Source organism: Cupressus sempervirens, chromosome 1 (genome assembly GCF_028749045.1).
Source record: "Cupressus sempervirens isolate cs-2001-9-10 chromosome 1, ASM2874904v1, whole genome shotgun sequence".
Classification (NCBI taxonomy): domain Eukaryota; kingdom Viridiplantae; phylum Streptophyta; class Pinopsida; order Cupressales; family Cupressaceae; genus Cupressus; species Cupressus sempervirens.
This window is the reverse complement of record NC_143118.1, coordinates 38,930,585-38,956,004: the sequence shown is the minus strand read 5'-3', so window position 1 is coordinate 38,956,004 and position 25,420 is coordinate 38,930,585. Positions and strand designations below refer to the sequence as shown.

Genomic DNA, 25,420 nt, shown 5'->3' with positions numbered 1-25,420 from the left:
TGTCATTGGAAAGAATAACTAAAAATCTAGTTTAGTCCCTAAAATAGCAAGCCTTTGGCTACCCAATTTTAGGGACCAATTACAGTTTCAACTTAAAATTTTGAGAAGAAGACCTTCGAAAAGGCCAAACAAAAAGATATAGAAATTGAGTGGATTAGATATTAGATCTTAAGCTATTTGATGAGTTGAAAAGTTTAATTGGTATATCTAGACCTGAGGAAAACTTATTCACTCCCCTCCACCTTCTGTTATTCTTAATCATTCTAAAAAACATTCCACATGTCATCATTGTATGATCATCTATGAAAAGCACAAAATATCTATTACCATCAAAACATTTTATTTTTGTAGAAGCACACAAGATTATATGAACATGTGGCAATGGTTGAGTAGATGAGTGTTCTTTAGTAGAAAAACAATATTTTTTTTCTTCTTTCCATGTTGAAACCATTTACAAATTCTCTTCTCTAGTTTGTGTAAAAGTGGCATACCTTCCACATTATGATATTTGTGTCCTTTTCACAAAGAATGGTATACATAATTTGTCTGTAATCTCTTTAAACAAACCAAAGTTTTTACAATTGAAAGACTTAAGTTTTTGCATTCTACCAAGAAAGTCCTTATAACCAAATCTTGAAACTCCTTCTAAAGTTATTGTGCAATTATCAATGTTATGACCAAATTGATTACAATAGTGTTACGATTAACCTTAGATAGAAATAAAAATTACATGCAAATATAACTAATATCATAAAATAATAATTGCATAGAAGAGAATAGAAGATACAAAGATTTAATATAGTTCACCCAATCCCTAAGCTATGTCCACCAACAAGAAGTCCAATATTATTATTATCTAGTGATTACAATTTGCAATCCCTTATAGCTCAATACCACCATAAGAAGCTACAATATCATCATACATTATGAAATCCCTAACCCTAAACCTTTTTATACAAATTTTTATCGCTTACAAAATTAGGGCTAGAATAAGTTGTCTAATAGAAAAATAGCAACCAACACCTTTTATAGCAATAGAGTCTTTTTGACTTCAAGGGCACTGCCCCCAAAAATCCCCATAGGGGCATTGCCCATTGACCCACCATGTACTATGATAGGGAGCACACCTAAGGTGTTGCCTCTTCACCCTATCTTAGGGGCACTGCCTCCAAACCCATGTAGAGATAATCTGGAAAAAAATTGTGCTAAATAAACCTTTGAGTCTAATTAGGCTCCACATCACAACAATCTTCCACTTGGAGACAGATCAAACTCCACAACAACAACCTCCCACTTGAAGATGAATCATAGCATCGTTAAACCTATAGCTCCCACTAGAATATCAAACCACCCTAGAATCTACTATTTTTTTTTTTGTTTAGTCTAGAAGATCAATTGAAGTTGAAGACAAATAGTTATCCCATTGTGGGTGTCCCAATTCTTCCATGAAGAACTGGCACATATTATCTCCTTGGTTACCTCTATAGCAACAACATACTCTGCCTTTGTAGCAACAACATACTCTACCTCTATAGTGGATAAAGCATTTACCTTCTACAACTGAGAAATCCAACGCATTATTGTCCCACCAATAGTAAATACATAATATGTAGTACTCCACTCGGTATCAATATCCTCTACCAAATCTAAGTAAACATAGCCATATAAATTAGTTATAGAGCCCCAAAAATGTAAACACTTACTAGATGTTTCTCTCAAATATGTGATAATCCATTTGACTACATTCCAATGCTCAATCCCTAGATGACTTATATACCTACTAACAACTCACACTACATGTGTAATATTTGGCCTAGTACATACCATAGTATACATTAAGCTTCCTAAAACTGAAGCATAAGGTACCTTGGACATCTTATCCTCCTCTTTTAGTGTCTTTGGACACATCTCCTTAGTTAACTTCAAATGACCAGGTAAAAGTGTGCTAATAGCTTTATCATTCTCGATAGATAAATGTTGCAACACCTTCTCGATATAATCAGCCTGAGATAATGCCAATTTTATATTCTTCCCATCTCTACAAATTTTCATACAAAGGATTTGTTTTGCTACCCCCAAATCCTTTATAGAAAATGATTTTGCTAATTATTGTTTTAGCCCCTTAATGTGATCCATGTTAGGCCCAGCTACAAGAACATCATCAACATATAAACATAAAATAATGTAGTTGTCATCATCCAACCTCTCAAAATAAACACAATGGTCTGAATGACACCATTGTATCCATGCTCATCCATAAAATTGTCAAATTTTAGATACCATTGCTAAGGTGCTTGCTTCAAGCCAAATAAAATTTTGCTCCTTACCTTTGACCTCAAATCCCTATTGATGCATCATATAGATATTTTCATCCAAATCACCACAAAGAAAGGCTTTTTTAACATCAAGTTGCGCCAAATGCAAATTTTCAATAGCCAGAATACTTAAAATAATACAAATAGAAGTCATATTAAAAATAGGAGATAATATCTCATCAAAATCAATGCCCTTTTTTATGTGCAAATCCTTTTACAACTAACCTAGCTTTAAATATTTTCTTACCTCTGTCCTCTTCTTTCAACCTGTAAACCCATTTATTCTATAAAACATGTTTACCTAAAGGCAGCTTGCATAAGTCCCATGTCTAATTTTTCAGCAAAGAGTCCATTTCTTCTTTCATTGTAGACTCCCACTGAATCTTTGTATCCATCTACATAGCTTCATCACAAAATTCAGGTTTACCAACATCTATTAGTAAAATAGAGTAAAAAGTGGAAGAAATTATTTTTGGAAGTCTACGTAGCCTTGTTGACCATCTAATAGTCATTGTGGTGTGGTATTTTTTGTTGTGGTTGTTAAAGAGCATGAGTGACTACTAAAACATCCCCATTTTTAATTATCATCCAACACTACATAATCATTTTATTTCCTCTCATGTTGCTGCAATAGATCTTTGTACAATACTTTTTTATTGAATATGACATCTGTGCTTCTTACAATTTTATGACTTTCAAAATCCCAAAGCCTAGAATGAGATTCATCAATGTCATATCCAAAAAATACACATTTCTTTGACTTATCTTCCATATTGATTCTATTTTCATAATCTATATGTGTAAATGCTTCACAACCAAAGGTTCTAAGAAAAGAATAACTCACCTTCTTACCAATCCATGCTTCCTTTGGAATACCACAACCCAAAGGAGTAGAGGGACCTCTATCAATCAAATATACAACAATATTGGTAGCTTCCATTGACATGTATTAGGGTATCCCAGCATGCAATCTCATGATTCTTGCATGCTCTATTATTGTAATGTTCATGTGTTCAGCCACTCCATTTTCCTATGGAGTCCTTGGAACAATTTTCTATCTACAAATACCATTTGTGGAGATATAATCTTCAAATTCATTGTACATGATGTGAATGCATATTCATTAAACTTTAGCGTAGAATGTAAATGGACTGATGAAGAATTATACTAGACCCAAGATATCATCGTCAGAATGTAATCTCTACAAGCATCTCATGTTTCCCTAACTACAACTACTAAAATAGTTCTCAGACTAGCATCTTAGTAATAGTTCTAGAATGGGATTATGCTAAAAATGCAGATCTACAATGAAAACACGCAATGTCTATGACTAAAATGTTGATTATATGTGAAACACAACTCCTAGAAATGCTCTTGAAATGATCATGCCATGAACTAATCTGCAATAAATGATGCTAAAATGCTATGAACTTGCTACAATGAAAATGTTAAAATGATGAGTTCAAATGTGCCTATAGTGTAGATGCATAAAAACTCAGGTCCCTTACCTCTTAGATTTCCCTCTTATTTATAGGATTTCAGAAGAGGTTGGGGTAAGAATCAAGATTTTCACCTTTGACTGGGGGTGAAAGTGAAATTGAAAATATCTCATAAGAGACTAGGAGGAAGAGTCCAAGAGACTTGATTTTGAGGATAATTGAGGATATTTCTAATTCTTTTAAAATGAAAATGGAAGATTTTCATTCTTCTGAGGATAAATGATTTCATTGATTCAATAAATGTCTTATTTATTTTCAACATTTTGTCTTTTTCTTCCCCCCTTTTTGAATTTCATTTGATGAATTTGAATTATTTTCTTCCTCTTTTAAAGTTGATTTAGGTCTTGTCAATTTCATAGGTGATTAATGACCTAATGTGATTTTTAATTTGAAGGTTTTTTGTGTTTCTTCTGATTTTCTCTTTAATTTGCACTGATTGATCATAATTGCACTATTTAGGTCTTTGCCAATTTTTGAGTGTCTACAAATGCCCCTCTTTGAGCTAATATGCGAAGCATATTAGTTCAAAGACTATCTTGATTTTTTGATTTTAGGCCAAATTTTGATGATTTGGATGTCTGTTCATTGATCATTTGATGTTTGATCGTTGAAAATTTGATGTTTTGATTGTCGTTGATTCGATGATTTGATTGCGATGTTGATTTGGTGTTGCAAAATTTTTGCTTGGATATCCTAGTTTTAGTAGGCTTGATGTTTGGAATTTTTTAGCTAGGGTAGACCATTTTTTATGTTTCTAAAAATTTTGATGCCCCAGCTTAGATGCCCCGGTTTAATACAGATATGTTGCTCCCTTAGAAATGAAATTGGAAGAAAATATGGAAGTGAGTAGGTTCCAATTTGATTTTTGAAATGTTGGGAGTTCGGTGGAAAAAAAAATTAGGTTGGGTTGATACACTACCCAATTCGTTTTGGTGAGCAAAAAATGCCAATATGGGGTAAATAATTTGAAAAGGGGATATAAATGCCACTTGGGGGGGTTAAATAGGTCAAAAACACCTTTTACCCTTGTCATTTTCACTCTTTCCTTTTGCATTTGGTGATTTGGAGCTCTGATTCAGCAAGGATGGTGGTTCTGGTACGAGAGCATAGATTTGAGAGGGGTCATCGGTATGAGTATCCAGTAGACTATGGTGCCCCAATAAGTTGTCGAGATCCTCTATGTTTGAGATTTAGCATTTTTACTAGTGTTTTGTAAGTTTTGCATGGATTTCTAGGGTAAATGTAGTGATTTTAGGAACTTAGCACATATGAATGTTCTTTTAGTGCATATGAAATGTTTTAGCACATTCGAGTAGGCTTATAGCGCATACGTGGGGTTGTTTAGTGCATAGGAAACCCTAGGAATTAGGTCGATTAGCACATAGAGTAGTTTCTATAGCACATATATGATGTTTAATGGTGCATATGAATGTTTTAGTGCATACATGTTGTTTGATAGCACACATGCATTATATTTCAGCGCATTCAAATAATATAGCACTTCCAATGACTAGAATGGTGCATTTGAAAATTGTATTAGCACATACATGTAGTATAGTGCATACGAGATATCTTGTAGCACCTTTGGCTAATATTTTAGAGCTTTTCAGAGTAATAATGCTTCTGAATAATTAAATAGTGCATATGATTATTTCTTGAGCACATATTTAAGGGTGGAAAGACTAGATTCTTAGTCTGTCATCCAACAATGGTCATAATGAGTAAACAATAGGAGTCAGTTATTTGTAAAGTAATGTTGTAGGAGTGATCTGATAATAGATAGGTGATGCCCCAACTCAAGATACAGAGTAAGGAAGACAAACTAGTCTGACTCAGGATAGAGAAGGTTGAGCAATAGGTCCAAGATAGAACCAGTAGCTAGATAGCTAGATGTAGTTATGAGATTGATGTTTGATGATCACTGTGTGACAAAACTGACGTGTTGTATTTGTTTGATGAATAATAGGTGTGTGGGTGAAAGCTCATGATACAAGGACTCTATTTTTTGCTGCTAAAGGCAGTGGGATGATTGTTTGATGTAGATAGACAAGTGATAGACAGATGTGGTTTCACATATTTATTATAGATGCCTTAGTTCTGAGTGAACAGGGGATTACTAACAACTGTGACTGAGCAGTGACACTATGACCACAACACATTTCATTTTTCAATGGGGGAGATCATAGTGACTCCTAAGGAGGTATACACGATTTTCTGAATCTCAATCATAGGAGATTTGGTTTATTATGATTAGACTACTAATGGGGCTACATTTCGAGATTTATTTAGAGATGACAATATTGATGATGAGAGTGTGTCCTGGTTCCAGATGTTGTAGTGTGATGCATTTCCAGCAGTGTTGCAGGATTGATAGGAGGGTTTCTATTGCCAGATTGCTGACAGAGAGGGTGTCCATTTGGATAAGGCTGGTTGATTCAAGATATGATCGATGAGCCATGGAGATTTACATGGGGTAGCTGTATTTTGGCTCATTTGTATCATGATTTACACGAGGTTGTATATTTTCGGGCCTTGTCATTATTAGCAAGGATAATTTTTTTATAAGTATGGACATGGGAGCATCTACTCATTACTTGTCCAGTGTGTGTACGACAAGCCATAGGGCATGCCATATATTTATACTTATTATGGCCCAATCATGCAGCCCCATTTGGGCAAGACAGAGTATTGGTGTTGGATTTTGGATGATATTGATGAGGTCGTATGGAGACCTTGTAGGTTTACAAAGCCATGGGCAGAGGATGATGATGAGATGGTGTATTTCTTCAGCCAGAGGTATTTACTTGGTCATATTCCTTCTATGATAGAGTAGTTTTGTTTCAGGCGAGTGGTGAGGCAGTTTGGTCATCCAATCAAGATTGTTCGCAATATACAAATGTATTGCATCCCACTCTCGACCACCTGTTTCAAAAATATACACCAATTAAAAATAACTTATATTGAAGATTTATAAGAATTAATTAATTACAATAATATCTTAGATTTACCTCTCACTTTCCTCGATCTACCTTTTCCCATCAAGTACTCCCCTTCAAATTTGTTAATTGAGTTGGGATCCCAAATACGATCTACATGGATCTTTGCTGCAAACTTAGGAAGATATTCACTAATGTACACCATGGTCTAGTATATCATATATCCCTCCACCATAGAACCCTCAAGATGTGCTCTATGTCGAACCAAGCCTTTCAAAAATTTCAAGTGCCTCTCAACCATCCACATTGACTTGGTTGCTACAGGTCCACACAATTCAATCTCCTCAACTTGATGTATGAGGTAGTGTTCTTGTGCATTGAAAAAACTTGGAGGTAGACACTTTTGCATTTCACACATCCAAAGAGGAAATTTTCTCTTCCAATATTTCATATCTTCTTTATTGATTTCTTTAGATGACAACCACCTCATGTAATTTTCAAGATCATATATAACCTGTTCGACATTGTTGGCGAAGTGGCGTGGGAGAGATAGAGGTAGAACGTACTACAATATTTGTAAAATGATCTTGTCAATATTTTATAAAAGAATGCAATTGAAACTACATGCAGTATATAAATATATAGTGAATACAAAATAACATGAATTACCTTAATAAATGTATGCCAATCATGTGTTTTCAACCCTAGCCTAAATTCACTTTTATTTGATATGACATTGTTTATATTCGCAGCAAATCCTGTGGGAAATCATATTTTTTTTATGACTTCTTTTATAGCATTGCTTTGTTGCTTTGACAATAACCAACTAAGGGCACTTGTATCAATCTAGTCTCCATTATTATTTGATCGAATGCCATTTTTCATTGCATGGTTGGATTCTTCAATGTCACTACAAGTTTTGACAATTTGATCTTTGTCACGCCTTCCATCCAAGATTTTCCATAATGTCTCTGCTACATTCTTTCCAATATGCATAGGATCAAACAAATGCATAATTGGGAGTTTCTCATAGTACGACAACCTAGTAAATTGCATAGGATAAATTTTTAGTCCTTTTGGAAGTTGGTCATTGATGTCTTGATGACCTTCACAAGCATCAATCACATCATCAATAAACAAAACACAATATCAAAATATAAATTTGAAACAAAAACCATCGAATGGAATGACATTACCTTGACGATTTATTTTATTGTATGCCAACTTCAATAGGCAAGGTGTCATTCTCTGTGGCTTTGACATGGTCTCTTCTAGACCATTGAAAAGATGTTTTTCGGTAATTCGGTACTTATGATTTTTGTGCAGAAAGTGCCTATTCTCATCAAACATCTTCTTTCTTAAAAATTTTTAATGACGAGATTTCGTCTTTGGACCACAAACTGGACATGCAAATTTACCCTTTGTCTGAAGACCTACAAGATCGTGTATAATTGGATTAAATGTGTTAACTTTGACATACCACAAAAATGTGTTAGCCCAGGGGCATCATGTATTGTCCATACAAGAATTGCATGAAATTGAAATTGTCTTTGTCCTATTGGTCTACAAATGTCATACATAGAAACCCCATTCCATAACACCACCAACTCGTCGATAAAGGGTTCAATATATACGTTGATATCTTTAACTTGGTACTTACCTAGTTGAATGAGCAAAAACATTACATAATTATTTTGACCATTTGATGGATTAGTAATAATAAATTAATTTAGATGACCACTAAATTAAAAAATACCTAGAACAATCAGTTTTAGCATTATGTGCTCTCTCTTTATGGACAACCAAGGAGGTATGTTATTGTTGTTAACAAAAACAGGCCACACCAAGTAAGTAGATCTCATCTCTCCATAAGGATTGACACCATCTGCTGCCAATGAAAGCTTGAGATTATGAGGTTCTTCTTTAAAGTGTGGCCATTTTTCCTCTATTTCCTTAAATGTCAAACCATCTGCAGGCACTCGCATAATGTCATCTTGACTTCTATTGTGTGCATGGTAATCTATAAATTGTGTCAAGCTATTGCACTTGAATAATCGTTGCAGACGTGGAATAATGGAAATATGCTGAAGAACCTTGTGAGGCACCTTTTTTGTTAATTGATCTTATTGATATCTACTGATATGACAAGTACGGCATTGTGTTGCAAATTCATGCTGTTTATGATATATAATATGATCATTCAGACATGCATGTATTGTTTAATACTCCATTCCAATATCTTTCATAATGGCAGATAATTCTCGGTATGAGCGAGATAGAATGTTTGATGGTGGTAACAAACACTCACCTATCAACCTACGACCAAAAATATAATTACTTAATTTAAAGAATATTAATTGCTACATGAACCTAATGTTAATTGTAAGGGAACTACAAGTAAAATAATGAAAAATGATGGCATACCTTAACATACGTGTCATTGCTACGTTGGGTAAACCATTCATAACCTTCAAGTTCACCAATAGCAATACAATGGCAAGAAGAGTTGTTTTGGAGCCTTCATATAGGGATTGTTGTGCCTTCTCAAGTAAAGGTACATCAAGCTCTATGTCATCATCATCATCATCTTGATCATCGTGATCTTCATCATCCTGGTCTTCTTCCATGGTATCATTACCTTCTACTTCAATATTCACACCTCCATGTTCCCTCGTTTGGAAATCTGCATTCTTCGAATTGTCATGGTCCATAACATGAAACTCAGGGATGTTAACCTATATAAAAATGATGGCCTTATATTAACCATGACCACAATTTCATCATCAAATCATGTCTTATGTAATTTATAAACTATTAAAATACATACCAATGGGTGATACTCATTTCCCCCTTCAATGTGACCATTTTGCCTACAATGTTGCTCAGCTGTTGTGATTAGATATATTCGAGTCTTTAAGCCCTTACACATTTTGCAAGAAGAATAACATTTTCCATCATCGTTTCTTTTTAATTTAGAACACAGTCGAGCAATTGTCCCCCTATTTCTGTGTACGTTGATATCGTCAGACATGGTCTATCTTGAATGGAATGACTCGTTGGTGGAAGAAGGATGATTTGTTTGTAACCTGCAGATGGAGTAGTAAGAGGAAGACACATATGAAAAGGAGTTAGGTCTCTGAACCAAGTAGGAGTTAGGACATGCTGGAGTGGGGTCAGGCCAAGATATTTTGGAATCTTGAAGAACTTGGTAAAGAGTATCTGGAAAGGTGAAAATAAACAAGTATTTTTATAGCTACAAAGGAGGAATCGAGAGCATTATAAATAATGAAGAAGAAACTTAAATCCATACAACTTCACCTCTATTTAAAATTTGACCTTTCTGCTAGTGAAATATGACAACATACAAAATTTCCAATCACATTTTCACTTTAAAAAGAACACCAAATGTACCTTTGCTACAATATCTTCTTCAAATTCTTCGCTATCAGATTCTTCAGAACTACAAGCTCCTATGCAGAAAAAAGATGAGATGTACTAAGTAATTTTTGATCGGCAATATTTAAACAAATCAACTATCAAAAAAACAATTTATCAAATTTAGTTGCTTTATTATGTACTGAAGACTTGGCAAGATGTTCCCAAGTCTATCTATATAATGCCTATCTACATGGTTGTTTGCAAATAGTCTAGTATGGTGTCGCTTTTGAACAACAACAAATGTCACTAGGGCTAGTAATTTGGCTCAAGAGATGCACAAGCCTATTGACACCACAGAACTTTTAGTTCATATAGCATTCAGTTTTCTTCTTTAACAAAATCCAAAGAGAATACAAACAAACTAATGAGCCGTGTCTATCTCAATTAAATAGCAAGTAATATAGTGAGTATTAGGAAATTGACCTTGCGAATAGCATCCTATTCATAAAGTATTAGGAAAGTGACCTAGCTAATTAGTTTAACATAGATTGGTGAACAAAAAATTCGTAATAATAATCTAATTTTTTTCCACACTTGTTCAAACTATATAATGAAATGAAAAAAAATGAATTGTATACGAGTCACTCCAAACCCTTAGCTTTTAATATGCTTCATAGATGAGATTGCATTATATGGTTTGAACAAGATGTGGAAAAAAATCAAATGACATAGATATAAGCATTCTCACACCATGAGTGAAGCAACAATTGCATAAAGCTTTATTGCAAAAAAATTGTCAATATTATTTACATTGTACATACTTGTTTATATAATGCTTCAATTCCTAAACTAAGAAACTATAGCTAGTGTTCTAACCATGCATAAAAATAAAATTACAGTGCAGATGTATGAAATTATATGCATAACTACTCCTATACTAGTTTATAATACTAGATTATAATACAAAAAATCCTCATCTGAGATTTAGAATACTACTTTGATGATAAGCCCGAGGCTTTTTTGACCTACACCAACACACAAGCTGATGGAATAAGATGGTCACATAATAAGGAGAAGAAAGAGGATCAAAAGTTCAGAGTTACTAACTCAAAAAACTTAAAAATGATCCCCTTGAGGTCTTCTATGAGGGACTCTCATGCACATTAAAAACTACACATGCACCCATATAGGTAAAACTTCAAAAGATGAAAATAAAAATCCTGCATGCAGTTTGGCAAGCACTACTCCATGTCGAAAATGTTAGTTAAATGGCACAATTCCCATAAAAACATGAAAAATTACCTACTAATTATTAAGAAGCAACACTTTGAGAACAAAACTCAAGAAGCATATGGGAAAGTGATGAGAGGATTGCCATTACTAAGGGAAGTCGACTCTTTTTTCTTATCCATATTGGATATAGCAGATGAGATCCAACTTTAGGATATGTCCTAAGGATTTCTACTTCTCATCCACTGAAGAAAAGTATGTCTGATAGTAACAACGTATGTCATTTTGTAAGCCAATAGAATTGCTAGAAGTCTTCACAATCTACTCCTTCCATGCTACAAGGCTTTTGAATGATCTCTTTCAATGCCTTATCAATGGCTTCTCTTGCCTATTTTCCCTTGGATAGTTAAAAGCCTGATGGTGAGTGGAAGATACAAAACTCTACTATTGCTACTCTAATAAAAAGGTTAAGAAATTGTGCCCGCAACCATTTGTTGTTTGTTTCATAATCCTAAATATAATTAAAAATTTTTCATACAAACTTCCATTGTATTTACCTATTTTCAATGGTCCAATTTTGAAAAAGCTGCTCTTGGTTCGATTGAGAAGTTCAAGAGGTCATAAAGTGTTTTAAGCACTTTCTAACTCTCCAGCACACATCACAACCTGTCAGGCACTATTTGACACCCTACTATACTGATGCCCACAAAGATCTTGCTTGTAGTACTTTATGTTGCATCATGTCTATATATATTCTATCTGCACATATTGAAATATAAAAACAAAAACAATGACAATGAAAATAATTGGATGACACACAGCAGAAAAAGGCCTAATTTGGGGAAGACTCTCTGACAGTAGACAACTGAATACAGTAGGGCTTTATTAGCTCCTGCCTGGCCAAGGAAGAATTTACAAACAATCTTTACAAAAGCATGAGCAGAGAGTTAAAGAAGATTTTCTAGGCAAACAAAACAACATCCTTTCTTTTTAAGATGATATATAAAGGCATTCTTCCAGAGAGGGGCCAACTCGGTTAATTTTGAATTTGTTGGGTTTAACCCATAGGCTTTAGTACACCAAACTAGATCTCAAATAACCTTTATATCAGACCCAGATCTAGGGACTATGAGTGCCAAACTGATAACTTAGTTTTTTGTACAATCAAATCAACATATTAAAGACATAAAGCCATTTGTACAAGGGTGATATTTCCTCAAGTTTTCTTTGTTGCCAAATTCCTTTAGATAAAGATAGCTATTGTAAATAAGTGGATAGATTCACCCAAGAATCTCTCCTATGGAATTCTTTCTCAATTTTGGAAGGATAATTTCATAAATATTGTAATGTAAACTTCTAAAATTAGTTCATTCAGACACAAAACCAACAAATGTCTGCCAAATCTTATGAGAGAGAACCAAAAAAAATGATTAGGAAATTGAAGTGGGTTATAGGATCAAACATTTCACATACATTTCCATGTAATTATTGGTCTAAAAGGTTGAGCCCTATCTTCCTTATGAGAGTAGTTTTGGTTTGGATAATAGTTTATCAAGCAAAAAAGCTATGTTGTGTACTGAATCCTTTGGTAGATACATATCTGAATTAGAGAAGATTATAGTGCTAGGTTTTATTATAAATGCTTTTTTTGTGATTTGACTTCCATATCCTTGAATCTTGATCTTAATGTTTTGTTTTAATTTGTATTTTGATTATGTAGGTATAATGGGAGATAATTGGGGTATGTATAATTTCTTTCATTCCTCATAAAATTGAGCTTCAAATGAGGTTCAGGGGTGGACCCAATATCCATTTGCATTGGATTTTTTGTAAGGTTTACAGTTTTGGCAGGTTTGAATTGCATTTTGAATGGATGTCATGGGTGGTGGCGGCATTGCTCTATTCCAGCATTGCTTAAAAAATCCAGAGGTGAGTCCAATTAGATTGGATTTGCTGAAAGTTTTCAACATTCTAGTTGATTGGAAAATTATTTTAGTCTTTTAGTTGTCATCTTTTCCTAGTTTTCAATCTTATCCTTATTAGACATGGTTTGTTACTCTTGTTAATTGAGACTTTCACTCCTTTATTAATATTGAATCTCTAGCTCATCATTTTGTGTGTCATTACATTTCGCAATACCCTGTCCCTGAGATGTTTTGGATATCTAGGTATTATATCAATCCTGGCCATGCATCCACATGGAATTTCATTTTAAGCCATTAAAATCTATATATTCAATGATATACTCCTCTCTAATTAGTTTCTGAGAAAATAGATACTAAAAATATAATTACGCTGTGAGATTTATACTTCTATGAAATACATAAATTCTGAAATCTTTGAACTTAGGAAAATTTGACATATCTATCTATGAAGTCTTCAAAGATAACTGAAAATATCATGACTTTATCTTTGATGCCTTCACGGACCACAAAAAGTGAATTTTTTTTTGAAGCCCTTGAAGATTACTGAAAATATTGTAAATTAATCTATAAATCCTTCAAAGATCAGTAAAAAATAATTGTAAATTTTGATCTATGAAGCCTCCAAACATGACTGGGATCTCAATGCCGAAGTACAATGTGGCTGCATCACAGATCATCTGCTATAAAAAAAAACATGTTAACAAGGTTATAGTATTATATTAGTTCATGTTAAGGATTCCAATATCTATCTTCATAAGTCACACAATATGATCATATCCCCCTTATTTCATTAATTTTCTATATCCATTAGGAATGATTTTTGGATTTTTATGTGCATTGATGAATTTTTTTGTGCATTGACTCTTTTCTAACAAAATGATTATGTTGAGAAATATTTTCTAACAGTGCCTTATCAACCATGAACATGGTTGTGAGGTAATATGTTTGGTGTCCAACCTCAACAAAAATTGGTTCCGTAGAATAAGAGCATAGCATAATTTCATAAGCTATGTCAGCTTCTTCCCCTGCATGCTCTAAGAGGATTGAAAATTATATTTGGAAAATAAATGTTGATGGCAGTCCTCGGTAATTATAATCCACCTTTTCCTATTCTATTTAGAATAATATTTACTCTATTAGATCTAATCTGTTAGTATATCAAATAAGATTCGGGGACATTATATTGTCATAGAGGAGTGAATCTAAGTAAGAAAAAGAGTAAAACTACACTAGCAACCAAAGTAGGTGATTGAGTTACAAGTTCAATCACAATCACAATCACAAGAAATAGCTCATGGATAGATGAATGAAAGGGGGTATATTTTTTGGATGATAATAGCTCACACAAACTGCAAATTAGACTTCACAATCCATCAAGCTTGAGTTCCCTTCTAACATCTCAATGTATCATACCTTGAATACATAGGATTAGCAACACGTAGATCAGCAAAATGGAGCAATTCCAATTGACAGATGAATATGTTTAAGTTCATTTCCATCATCTTGGTGTATTGGACCCTTGATGTACAACAATATCAACTCATTGATCATGACATATGCTTGTATTTTTGCGAATTGACTATTTATTATTTATTCAATATTTTTAGGTGTCTGTCCCAATTGATTTTGTAGTTTCAATATCTCTATTCTTCTGCATTACTATTTTATTTCTTATTTTTCATTCTATGATTTGTTTCAATACATAATAGACTATTGTCTTAAGATTTCTTCCTTTTGTCTATTTCTTATAGGTAGCCCAGAAGTGGGTATTATAATGGGCTCAGATTCTAATCTGCCAGTAATGACAGCTACTGCAAAAATTCTCAAATCATTTACTGTCTCATATGAGGTTGGTTTGTGAAGCCTATTTGAATTGCACACAATTTCCTGAAGAATAATTTTAAGAAATTCTTAAGTGAATGGAATGTAACAATATTTGGTACCACACATTTTGATAAGATATTTGAATTCTGGTTGTGTTGCAGATAACCATTGAATCTTCTCATTGAACACCTAATGGAATGGCTGAATATGCTAAAGAGGCCCATGGAAAAGGAATCAAAATTCAATTCTTAGGTGGGTACACTATTCAACTGTAAAGATTAATTTCCGTATACTATTAAATCCAAAAACTCAAATTTCAAAAGTTAAATCTCTTTGCTATGTTTTGCTTTAGCACTGCTTAGGCTCCATAGCATCAACCCAATGAATATGAATTTTTTAAAGAAATAATGAAATTTAAAAAATTGGGTATATGAAAGATGCATTAGCATTTCAAACACCTGAAGTATTGATAGTAGGGAGTTCATTTCATCTAGTGATGAACCTTTAACTGGGACACCAAGAACAGTAAGTGTAGCCATCGAAGCTATCATACCTGTGTTATAACTTAATTGTTTCATTAATAAAGATTCAAGAACCTATCAAACATTTTGTTTCTTTTTAGAGATGTGAACCACAAATGACTTTATACATTATTATTTCATTCATTAGAGTTTCACTCACCAGGCAAGGGTGCTGCTCCACCTGCACTTGCTTTTATGACACTGCAAACATAATCATCAAATCTAGCTATTTCCATTCACGCAATGCATCAACAATCAAAGCATTGATGCCAAGGAGGCTCGTTGTTGGATGGAATAGACTCCTTGCCATCAATTGTTTAGGTGTTTGAAATGCCATTTCATTTTTCATGTACCAAATTTTTTATTTTAAAAATTTAACTCATAATATTTCATATTCATTGAGTTGATGTTATGTGGCCTATGTGGTGCTAAAGCAAAACATACCTAAAAGATTTGATACAAGATTTTTTGGATTTAGTTGTATAGGGAAACTCATCCCTTCACTTGAATAGTTTAACCCATCTAACAATTAAATACTAAAAACATAACCTTCAAATATAACTACTATCATTTGTTCCAAATATCAACTATCAAAACATTAATGCCCAGTGGGCGTCTCAATTGTTCAGGCCAGAAACCTAGATGATTGAAAAAGTGACTTGATGGGTTTCAAACCTTTCCTTTTTAGCTAGAATCAGTGCCAATTCATAGAAATATCTAGGAAACAAAAGGATTTATGTGTTTTATGAAGAATTTTGTAGATACTATAGTCACGACTCCAAGACTCCATAAATGTCCAAAATGATATAGGAGATATTTTTGTTCTTCTCAACCAATCATGAGCCTAGAAGAGTTAGCAAAGTTTATGCAGCAGGTTGATTAAGCGAATTGGGTGCTCATACATAGGAAAGCATCAATTGGCAATGAAGCGTGATATACATGTGGTAGAAATTGCTAAAGAGATTACAGAGAAAAACTTTGTTCAAAATGACCTAATGGGTGCCATGGCTAAGATTGAGCAAAAAATGGCAGAAAAACATGATAAGCACCTTGATTCCTTATCTCTTCCTCGATTTCTACCTCTTCTCCTAAATTGCTTGTGCAGCTCCCCTGCATGCCCTCCGTAGAATCTTTGAAACTAGTGGAGACGAGAAAGATTCTATTGACCTCGTTGCCCAAGCGTATTCACATCCAAATCAACATGCACATGCCCTACGAGCGATATACCTCCCACCCTCTATGCTAATCTACCGCCTCCTAACTTAACAGAACAATGAAATGGACGAGCGTTAAACCCTTATTTAACAAAACAATGAAATGTGCGGGTGCAATGCCCTTTTTCATTTTGTCATGTTCAACTAAGTGTTGGTCGAAATTTCGACCAACACAGGCATGGATTTAAAAGAAATAGATTTTTCCTTCCATATTGCAACCAATCTAAAACATTTTAATAAATGGTTGCAAATTTTGGTTGCAAAATCACCTCAAATGTACTAGTGTTAGGATTAGAGCTAGGGTTACAATTCATTTTTTTTGAAAGTTAGGATTCAATTTAGTTTATAATTGGAGTTAAGTCTCAATTTAGTTTAGGATAATATATAAAGAGATCTCAATTTTCACCATCTTTCATCATATGTGGAGCCTTTATTATTTAAAATTAAAATTAATCTATTGTCCAAATTTTTCATTGGTCAAATTAAATAATTAATTAATCTATTGCACATTTCAATTTGTTTTAGCTAATAATTGATTTTATTATATTTTTGTTATTTTTTTAATTAGGTAAATAGTACTAACTGATTTTTTAAATAATATTTATTCAATATATATGAAATCGAATCAATATATAATATTTATATATTTTATTTAACTATGTACTACCAATTTTTTTAACAAATCAATTTATAATACTTTTAAATAAAATTTAATTATCAATTTTCATTAAAATAAAAAATTTAATGAAATAACTTGCACTCTATATAATTTTAATAATATTTTTTTTTTTAAAATAAAAATATATAAATCATAATGAAATGATAAATTAATTTTGTTTCAAATTATATTGAATTTGGATGCCAATAACTTATAGCCTTGTTAATAATTTATAAAGTAATAAATATTTTAAAATTATCAAAAATGATATTTTGTTAATTAAAAATGAATATTTAAAAATAATAATGTATTATTATTATAAATATGAAAAAACTATTCTCATAGCCTTACTTTATTTAAGTATTTTTTAATTTGACAAATGTGACCAATTAAAAATATTAGAAACATCTTACATTTTTAAATATTTTTATATTAATTGTTTGAATATTTTTGTAGGCTTTGTGAAAATAAGATACATTTCTAATATTAAGATAGAAAAGAATGTAGAAACATCTCAATTGAAAAGGAGAAAATATTATATATATATTCGATCTCCTTCCTCGTATTCTTAAGAAAATTTAAAACATCATCTCCTTCACTCACCGTTATCTTTTGAGGCTGTCTCACTTGTCCTATAATCTGTGTTTTCATCCAAAAGAATTCTCTTTATTTTTTAATTAAAAAATCAGTTATGGAATATGAAATTTGTAGATTCATTTTAAATAAATATGCATTCCATCATTTTAACACTAATAATTCATTGTATGAGTGAAAACTTTTGTGCGGCTTTGGTAGAGGTCAACCTAGGCATTAAAGAACAAGAGATATTCTTTCTAATCAAATGGAAATGAGAATATAATTAATAATACATAGATAATATAATAATAAAATAGTTCAAAATTTTTTAAAAATAAAATTAAATATTATTTGACTTCTAATGATAAAAAAAAGTACTTTTTATTTTTACTAATTGAAAACATTAAATTTCTTAAACATCACACACTAATAAAGAAATTAAGTTTGGAAAAATAAGTCAATTTTGACCATTTAACACTTTCTACCTAGGATGCGTGATTTTTAAATCATTCGTTATTTATTCTATTTTAAAATGCTATTTAATAATTTAATTTAAAATATTTTATTTATATTAATCGAAACATGTTATTTTTAAAACATTCTATATATGATACATTATATTTTGTGAAAACATCAATCTTTGATTAATTATTATTTTATAATGAAGAAAGTAAAATTGATGAATCAAATATTTAAGAAAGAACAAATTCCTTAACAAATTCAGAAATTTCCATTTATTCATTTATCATATCTATTTTATTCAACAAAATATATGATTATAAAGTGTTTTTGATATACATGATTTAAAGAAAGATATACTTGTAACTTACCAGTCTAATATCTTGTCTGCAATAGTAAAAAATGGGCAACCAAATACTATAGCTTCTTGATACAAATCAATGATAAAAAAATCATTCACTTTCTCATTTTATTTAACTAAATGTGATAACACATGTTGAAATTCTAAGATGAAGTTATTGCTCAACCATCTTCTCTCAAAATCTTAAAATGATCCATCATTAAAGGTTTGTGGTAAATAATTAAAGTCTTAGCACATAATAAAAGCCAATGGATATCCCTCAGACGTGTTACTAGTTGGTCCTTTGTTAACTAGGTAAGACATGTTACTAGAGGTTCCATATGGTATCAAGGCTTTTTGTGGCCTTGGTGTTTGCTTCTTAGATTGGGTGTGGACTTATCTTTATCCCTGCACAAGTTAATTTGCTTGATTGTAAGGTCCTTGATTTCTCCTTTGGGGAAGGACCTATACTTTGTAATAATTTACTTGACAAGTTGATTTGTGGTCTTGTTCACTATATAAATTTGAGATGTAGAACCAAAAAAGGTAGAATGAAGTAGATAGAAGGGAAAAAATTAAGATTTAGTTATGTAGACCCAAGCTCATAAGCTTGTAGGGCAGGCCTTATGCCTGGCATGTTAATGGAAAGGTTGTATCGCATTTCTTCATTGGAATGAACTCTATAATTTCTTGTGGTTTCTCCCACATATTGTCTTCTACATGTAACTCTCAATGAGAGTAGCTTAGGATTCCCTTATTTGGGCTTCCTAGCCTTGCAACATGTAATATCTAATCTAATGCATACCATGACATTTTTAAATGTTAATATATTCAAGTTAACATCAATAAAAATACCATATTTGATTAAATCACCATCAAACATGTGTTCCAAGACATCTACAGAGGTATATCGATAATCTCCCACTTTGTCGTTAATGGAAACACCAAACAACAATAGAAACACCAAGATCATAATAAAACAATTCAAGATCATCGCCTATCACCAATACCAAAAACTTTATCAAAGAATTAATTGATACAATTGATTTCTTCCCATGAGATGATCCTAACGTTTGCTCCAACATTTGAAAAACATAATTATTTTTTATGTCTTGGTTGCCTCTTTGAATTTTATAGTATATTAGTATTTTAAAGAGGACATGTTGACAAAGGAAGTGACTCATACAAATCTTCTCATACAGTGTCTCAGATGACAATGAAGAAGCTTTTGAAGACAACTCATGGACATCCTCCCTAATAAATAACTTGGGTTTGGATGTTTTTTTTTTTTTTAAATAAAAAACATTTGAAATGTACACACTATGATGTTAAGTGAATTGGCATTGAGAATGTTCTTTTCATACATATTGACATTATTATTATTGTAAGATATTTCTCCACTATTTGTTTTATCATATAAAAGATAGAATAATAGCATCAATCAATACCCATTATTTTAATTTACAAGTGTTTCTTGAAAAATCTAAGTCACTCCTTTACATTGCAAATGTGTGCTTCTACACAATGAAAAGTGCATGTCTATCAATATCTTTATAGCTTTTGCAATATCATGTGTAATATATGTTCTTTCATTGTCTCAAAGACTATGGCAATTTCAACCTAAATATTAGTACATACAGTTTTGTTATTCCACCCAAATAGATGAACTCTATAAGCCCAAGCTCCTAAGCTATATGAAATATATGAAATAGTTACTTTGTATAGGACTACAAGAGTGAAAATCTATTGTACAATTGGATAATCGTGTTACTATATTCAATATATTGCATATTTACCATGGATAGGAGGATGGAAGCCCAAGTTTGTGGTTGTTTGCTCTTGATATTCTTAGTTCAATTTTATTTTAATAGAAATATAAGTAGTATGATATTTTATTTTAAGTTTTTTGCTAATTTGTTATCAAATTTTATATGTGCCCCATTCTATCTTAAATGTGCTTCAAGGCTAATTTATTTGAAGTAATTGCTAGTGTCATAAGAAACATTGGTCTACTTAAATGTCAATACAACATCTTCTCCTTCAGTCTTTGTGTATTACAACTTAAATGCTACAAAATTCTTTCTAATGTTATTTAATTACAAAAAAGAAATGAAATGGGAAACTAAAAAAGATCTTTGGAATATATTACTGAAAATAAACCACGAAACTATATGAAACCGTCCATATTTGAAGTTGTCTTTTGTGCAAAGGTAAAATTTTCAAATATATCTATATTTAGATTTGATTAGTAAGATAATTAAAACTAGATTCCCCCAATTCTAACATTTTAATGGACTTCGCCGAGAGGACTTGTTGGGTTCAACAATCAATTGTTGGGTAAATATATTTTTTTGTTATACGATTACACAGAATTATAATCTTACTAACATAAAAAACTTATGTTTCAACAAATGATCAGTACTAATGGTCTGCTACTAGAGATTGTTTAGTGAGATGGTCAGGATGGTCGAGTGCAATTTGAACATCCTTGATTCCGCTACCGCTGCAGTTGAGAACTACCTTGCACCCCTCCTTCAGCTCGGGCCACAACTTCCCCAGATAAGCCACCGCATGTGCCGTCTCTAGCGCCGGTATGATGCCCTCCAACCTCGACAACAGACAAAAGGCCTCCAATGCCTCCTCATCGGTCACGCTGTAGTACTCTGCACGCCCAATCTCCTTCAGATAACTGTGCTCCGGCCCAATGCCTGGGTAATTGAGCCCAGATGCAATCGAACATGGCTCTATTATCTGACCATCATCGTCCTGCAGCAAGAGGCTCATCCCTCCGTGCATCACACCCACCTCCCCTCTGCTCAGTGTGGCGGCGCCTGCTCCTTCCACGCCAATCAACCTCACATCTTCATCATCCACAAACTCGTGAAACAGCCCCATTGCATTCGACCCGCGCCCAACACATGCAACGAGCACATCGGGCTTTCCTCCCCACTTCTCCATCGCCTGTCTCCGTATCTCCTTCCCGACAACAGCATTAAACTCCCGTACAATCATTGGGTACGGATGCGGCCCCAGAGCGGATCCCATGACATAGAAAGTTGACTCGACGTTCGTCACGCAGTCACGAAACGCCTCCGAAGTGGCGTCCTTCAGTGCGGCGGAGCCGCTCAAGACGGGCCTGACATCAGCCCCCAAGAGCCGCATCTGGAAAACATTAGTGACTTGGCGCTCCATGTCCTGGCCGCCCATGTACACCACGCACTGCAGCCCGAGACGGGCAGAGGCGGCGGCAACTGCCAGACCGTGCTGCCCGGCGCCTGTCTCCGCCACCACCCGCCGCTTTCCCATGCGTTTCGCCAGCAGTGCTTGCGCCACGGCGTTGCTCACTTTGTACCATCCCGTGTGATTGAGGTCCTCTCTTTTCAGGTAAATGTGGGGTCCTGATCCACCGTAGTGCTGCGTCAGCCGTTGTGCGAAGTAGAGCGGCGAGGGGCGGCCCACGTAGTCCTTCAGAAGGGCGGCGAGCTCCTGCTGGAATCCCTCCTCGGATTTAATTGCACGGAAGGCGGATTCCAGCTCGAAGAGCGCATGCATAACCGTCTCGGGCACGTACTTGCCGCCATATCTGCCGTATCTCCCCAGTCCATCGGGCCGCTTAGCAGGCAACACTGCCTCCCGCGCCGCCTTTGGTTTGAGAAGCGGTGCTGCTAGGGAAGCGGCGGGGCAGAAGCTTCCTCTGCGCAGCCGCACTGAGAGATCTCCGCCGCCTCTCACTATCGAGGAGCGCCGCCATATGATTCCCTTTGCTAATCCCAGACATTCCATCGTCTTTTGGGTGGGTGATACTGCGAATGAAGTCATTGTTAATATAGAGAAATACAAGAAAGGTACGGGTACCATTCCCATATTATGAAATGCTCTTTTAAAACGTGCATGAATGGCCTCTGCTATAGTCAGACAAATTGACCACCACCCGCAGAATTCGGGACGAACAAATTGCATGGACGATATTAAGCGGAACTTTATTGAATGACAAAATTGATATTTACTCGTTTTAAGATTGTGAGGAGACAAGTGAAGTGTCAGTTGTGGAGATTCAATTATTGTTCTTGTGCGGGAGGAATTGTCGGAGATAGGGATGGACAATAACAAGAGTAATGGAGGGTGATCTTAGGAAATCTTAAAACTAGTTTATATATACTTATATATATATATAAAATGTCGAGAGTCATCTTTATCAGGACACCTATTTTAATTTAAATCGTAATAGTTTTTTTTGTGTTGGATACGATTTGAATTAAAATAAGTGCTTCGAGAAGGATGACTTATATATATAAGTATATATAAGCTAGTAGCAGTCGCCGCGCTGGAAGATATGATTATATATATATATATATATATATTATCGATTTATTTGTTTATTTTTATGGTTAGGGTTAAGATTAGGGTCACGATTATGATTAGAATTACAGTTAAAATATTTATTTATTAATTTAAAAAATTAATTTACATATACGTGTGTGTGTGTGTGTGTGTGTGTGTGTGTGTGTGTGTGTGTGTGTGTGTGTGTGTGTGTGTGTGTGTGTGTGTGTGTGTGTGTGTGTGTGTGTGTGTGTGTGTGTGTGTGTGTGTGTGTGTGTGTGTGTGTGTGTGTGTGTGTGTGTGTGTGTGTGTGTGTGTGTGTGTGTGTGTTTTTAATTTTATATATATATATTTTAAGGTAGTATCGATTTATTTGTTTATTTTATGGTTAGGGTTAGAGTAAGAGTTAGGGTTAGGGTTAGGGTTATGGGTAGGATTAGGATTAGGTTTAGAGTAGAGTTGGAGTTAGCGTGAATGTTAGGGTTAGGGTTAGAATTAGAGATAGAGTTAGGATTAGGGTCAGGATTATGATTAGCATTAGAGTTTCAAATAGGGTTAGATTTGGGGTTAGCATTAGGGTTACAATCAGGGTTAGGGTTATTAATATGGTTAGAGCTGGGGTTAGAGTTAGAGTTAGAGTTATAATTAGTGCTAGAGTTAGGGTTAGAATTAGAGTTAGGGTTAGAGTTAGAATTAGAGTTAGGGTCAGAGTTAGAATTACAATCAAGGTTAGGGTTAGAGACATTATTCTCATAGTACAAATATTTAGATAAAGTAAAATGACAAAATTATATTTCATAGTAAAATTAAATAGATTAAATAAAATGAGAATTATATCTCATAGTACAATTATTTAGATAACCTAAAATGACAAAATTGGAAGATCTGAATTCACTACATGGATTAGTTTTAGGGTGATGGTTAAGGTTAGGTTTATATTTAGAGTTAGGGTTGTTTATAGAGTTACATCAGGGTTACGGTTAGGGTAAGGGTTTGAGTTGGGGTTAAGGTTAGGGTTAGGGTTAGGGCTATGGTTTTCATCTAGATTAAAGTAAGGGTTAAGGTTCAAGTTAGAGTTTTGAGTCAGGGTCAGGGTTAGAGTTAGGGTTAGGTTACGATTTTAGTGAAGGTTAAACTAAGGATTAGGGTTAGGATTAGAGTCTAATTATGGTAGAGTTAGATTTACAATTAGGGTTATATTTAGGGTTAGAGTTAGGGGTAGGATTATGGTTTAAAAAAAGTAATTTTCTTTTTGGCATATTGTAATGTAAAATGTTATAGTCAAACATAGATATATGGTTAGGGACAAAGTTACCATTACAGTTAATGTTAACCTTAGGGATAGAATAAGGGTTAGGGTTAGCATTAGGGTTAAGGTTGGAGTTAGGGTTAGGGTTTGAGTTATGGTTAAGGTTAGGGTTAGAGTTACAGTTATGGTTAAGGTTAGGGTTAGAGTTACGGTTATGGCTATTGTTAGAGTTATGGTTAAAGTTTGGGTTAGAGTTATGTTTATGGTTAACGTTAGGGTTAGAGTTATGGTTATGGTTAAGGTTTGCATTAGAGTTATGTTTATGGTTAAGGTTAGGGTTAGAGTTATGGTCATAGTTAAGGTTAGGGTTAGAGTTATGGTTATGGTTAGGGTTAGTGTTATAGTAAGGCTAGGGTTAGGGTTTGAGTCAAGGTTAAAGTTAGAGTGAAGGTTAGGGTTTGAGTCAAGATTAAAGTAAGGGTTAGGGTTAGGGTTAGAGTCCAATTATGGTAGTGTTAGATTTAGGGTTAGAGTCCAATTATGGTTAAGGTTAGGGTTAGGGTTAGGATTATTATAGGGCTCGAGTTAGGGTTATTGTAGGGATAGGTTTAGGGTTTGAGTCAGGGTTAAGGTTAGGTTTAGGATTAGGGTTAGGGTTTTAGTTAGGATTAAAGTTAGGGTTAGGGTTAGGGTTAGAGTCTAGTTATGGTAGAGTTAGATTTAGGGTTAGAGTTAGGGATAGAGTTATGTTTATGGTTAAGTTTAGAGTTAGAGTTATGCTCATGGTTAAAGTTAGGGTCAGACTTATGGTTATGGTTAGGGTTAGGGTTATAGTAGGGCCAGGGTTAGGGTTAGGGTTAGGGTTAGGGCTTGAGTAAGGGTTAAGGTTCTAGAGTTATGGTTAGGAAAAAGTTTTGAGCCAAGATTAAAGTTAGGGTTAGGGTTATGGTTAGAGTCCAATTATGGTAGAGTTAGA

General features: G+C 33.8%; 1 pseudogene; it reads right to left on the bottom strand.

The window, feature by feature from the left end:
- Positions 1 to 20,990: 20,990 nt before the first annotated feature.
- LOC149576064 (tryptophan synthase beta chain 1 pseudogene) lies at positions 20,991 to 22,658 on the bottom strand (annotated as a pseudogene).
- Between the last annotated feature and the right edge of the window lie 2,762 nt (positions 22,659 to 25,420).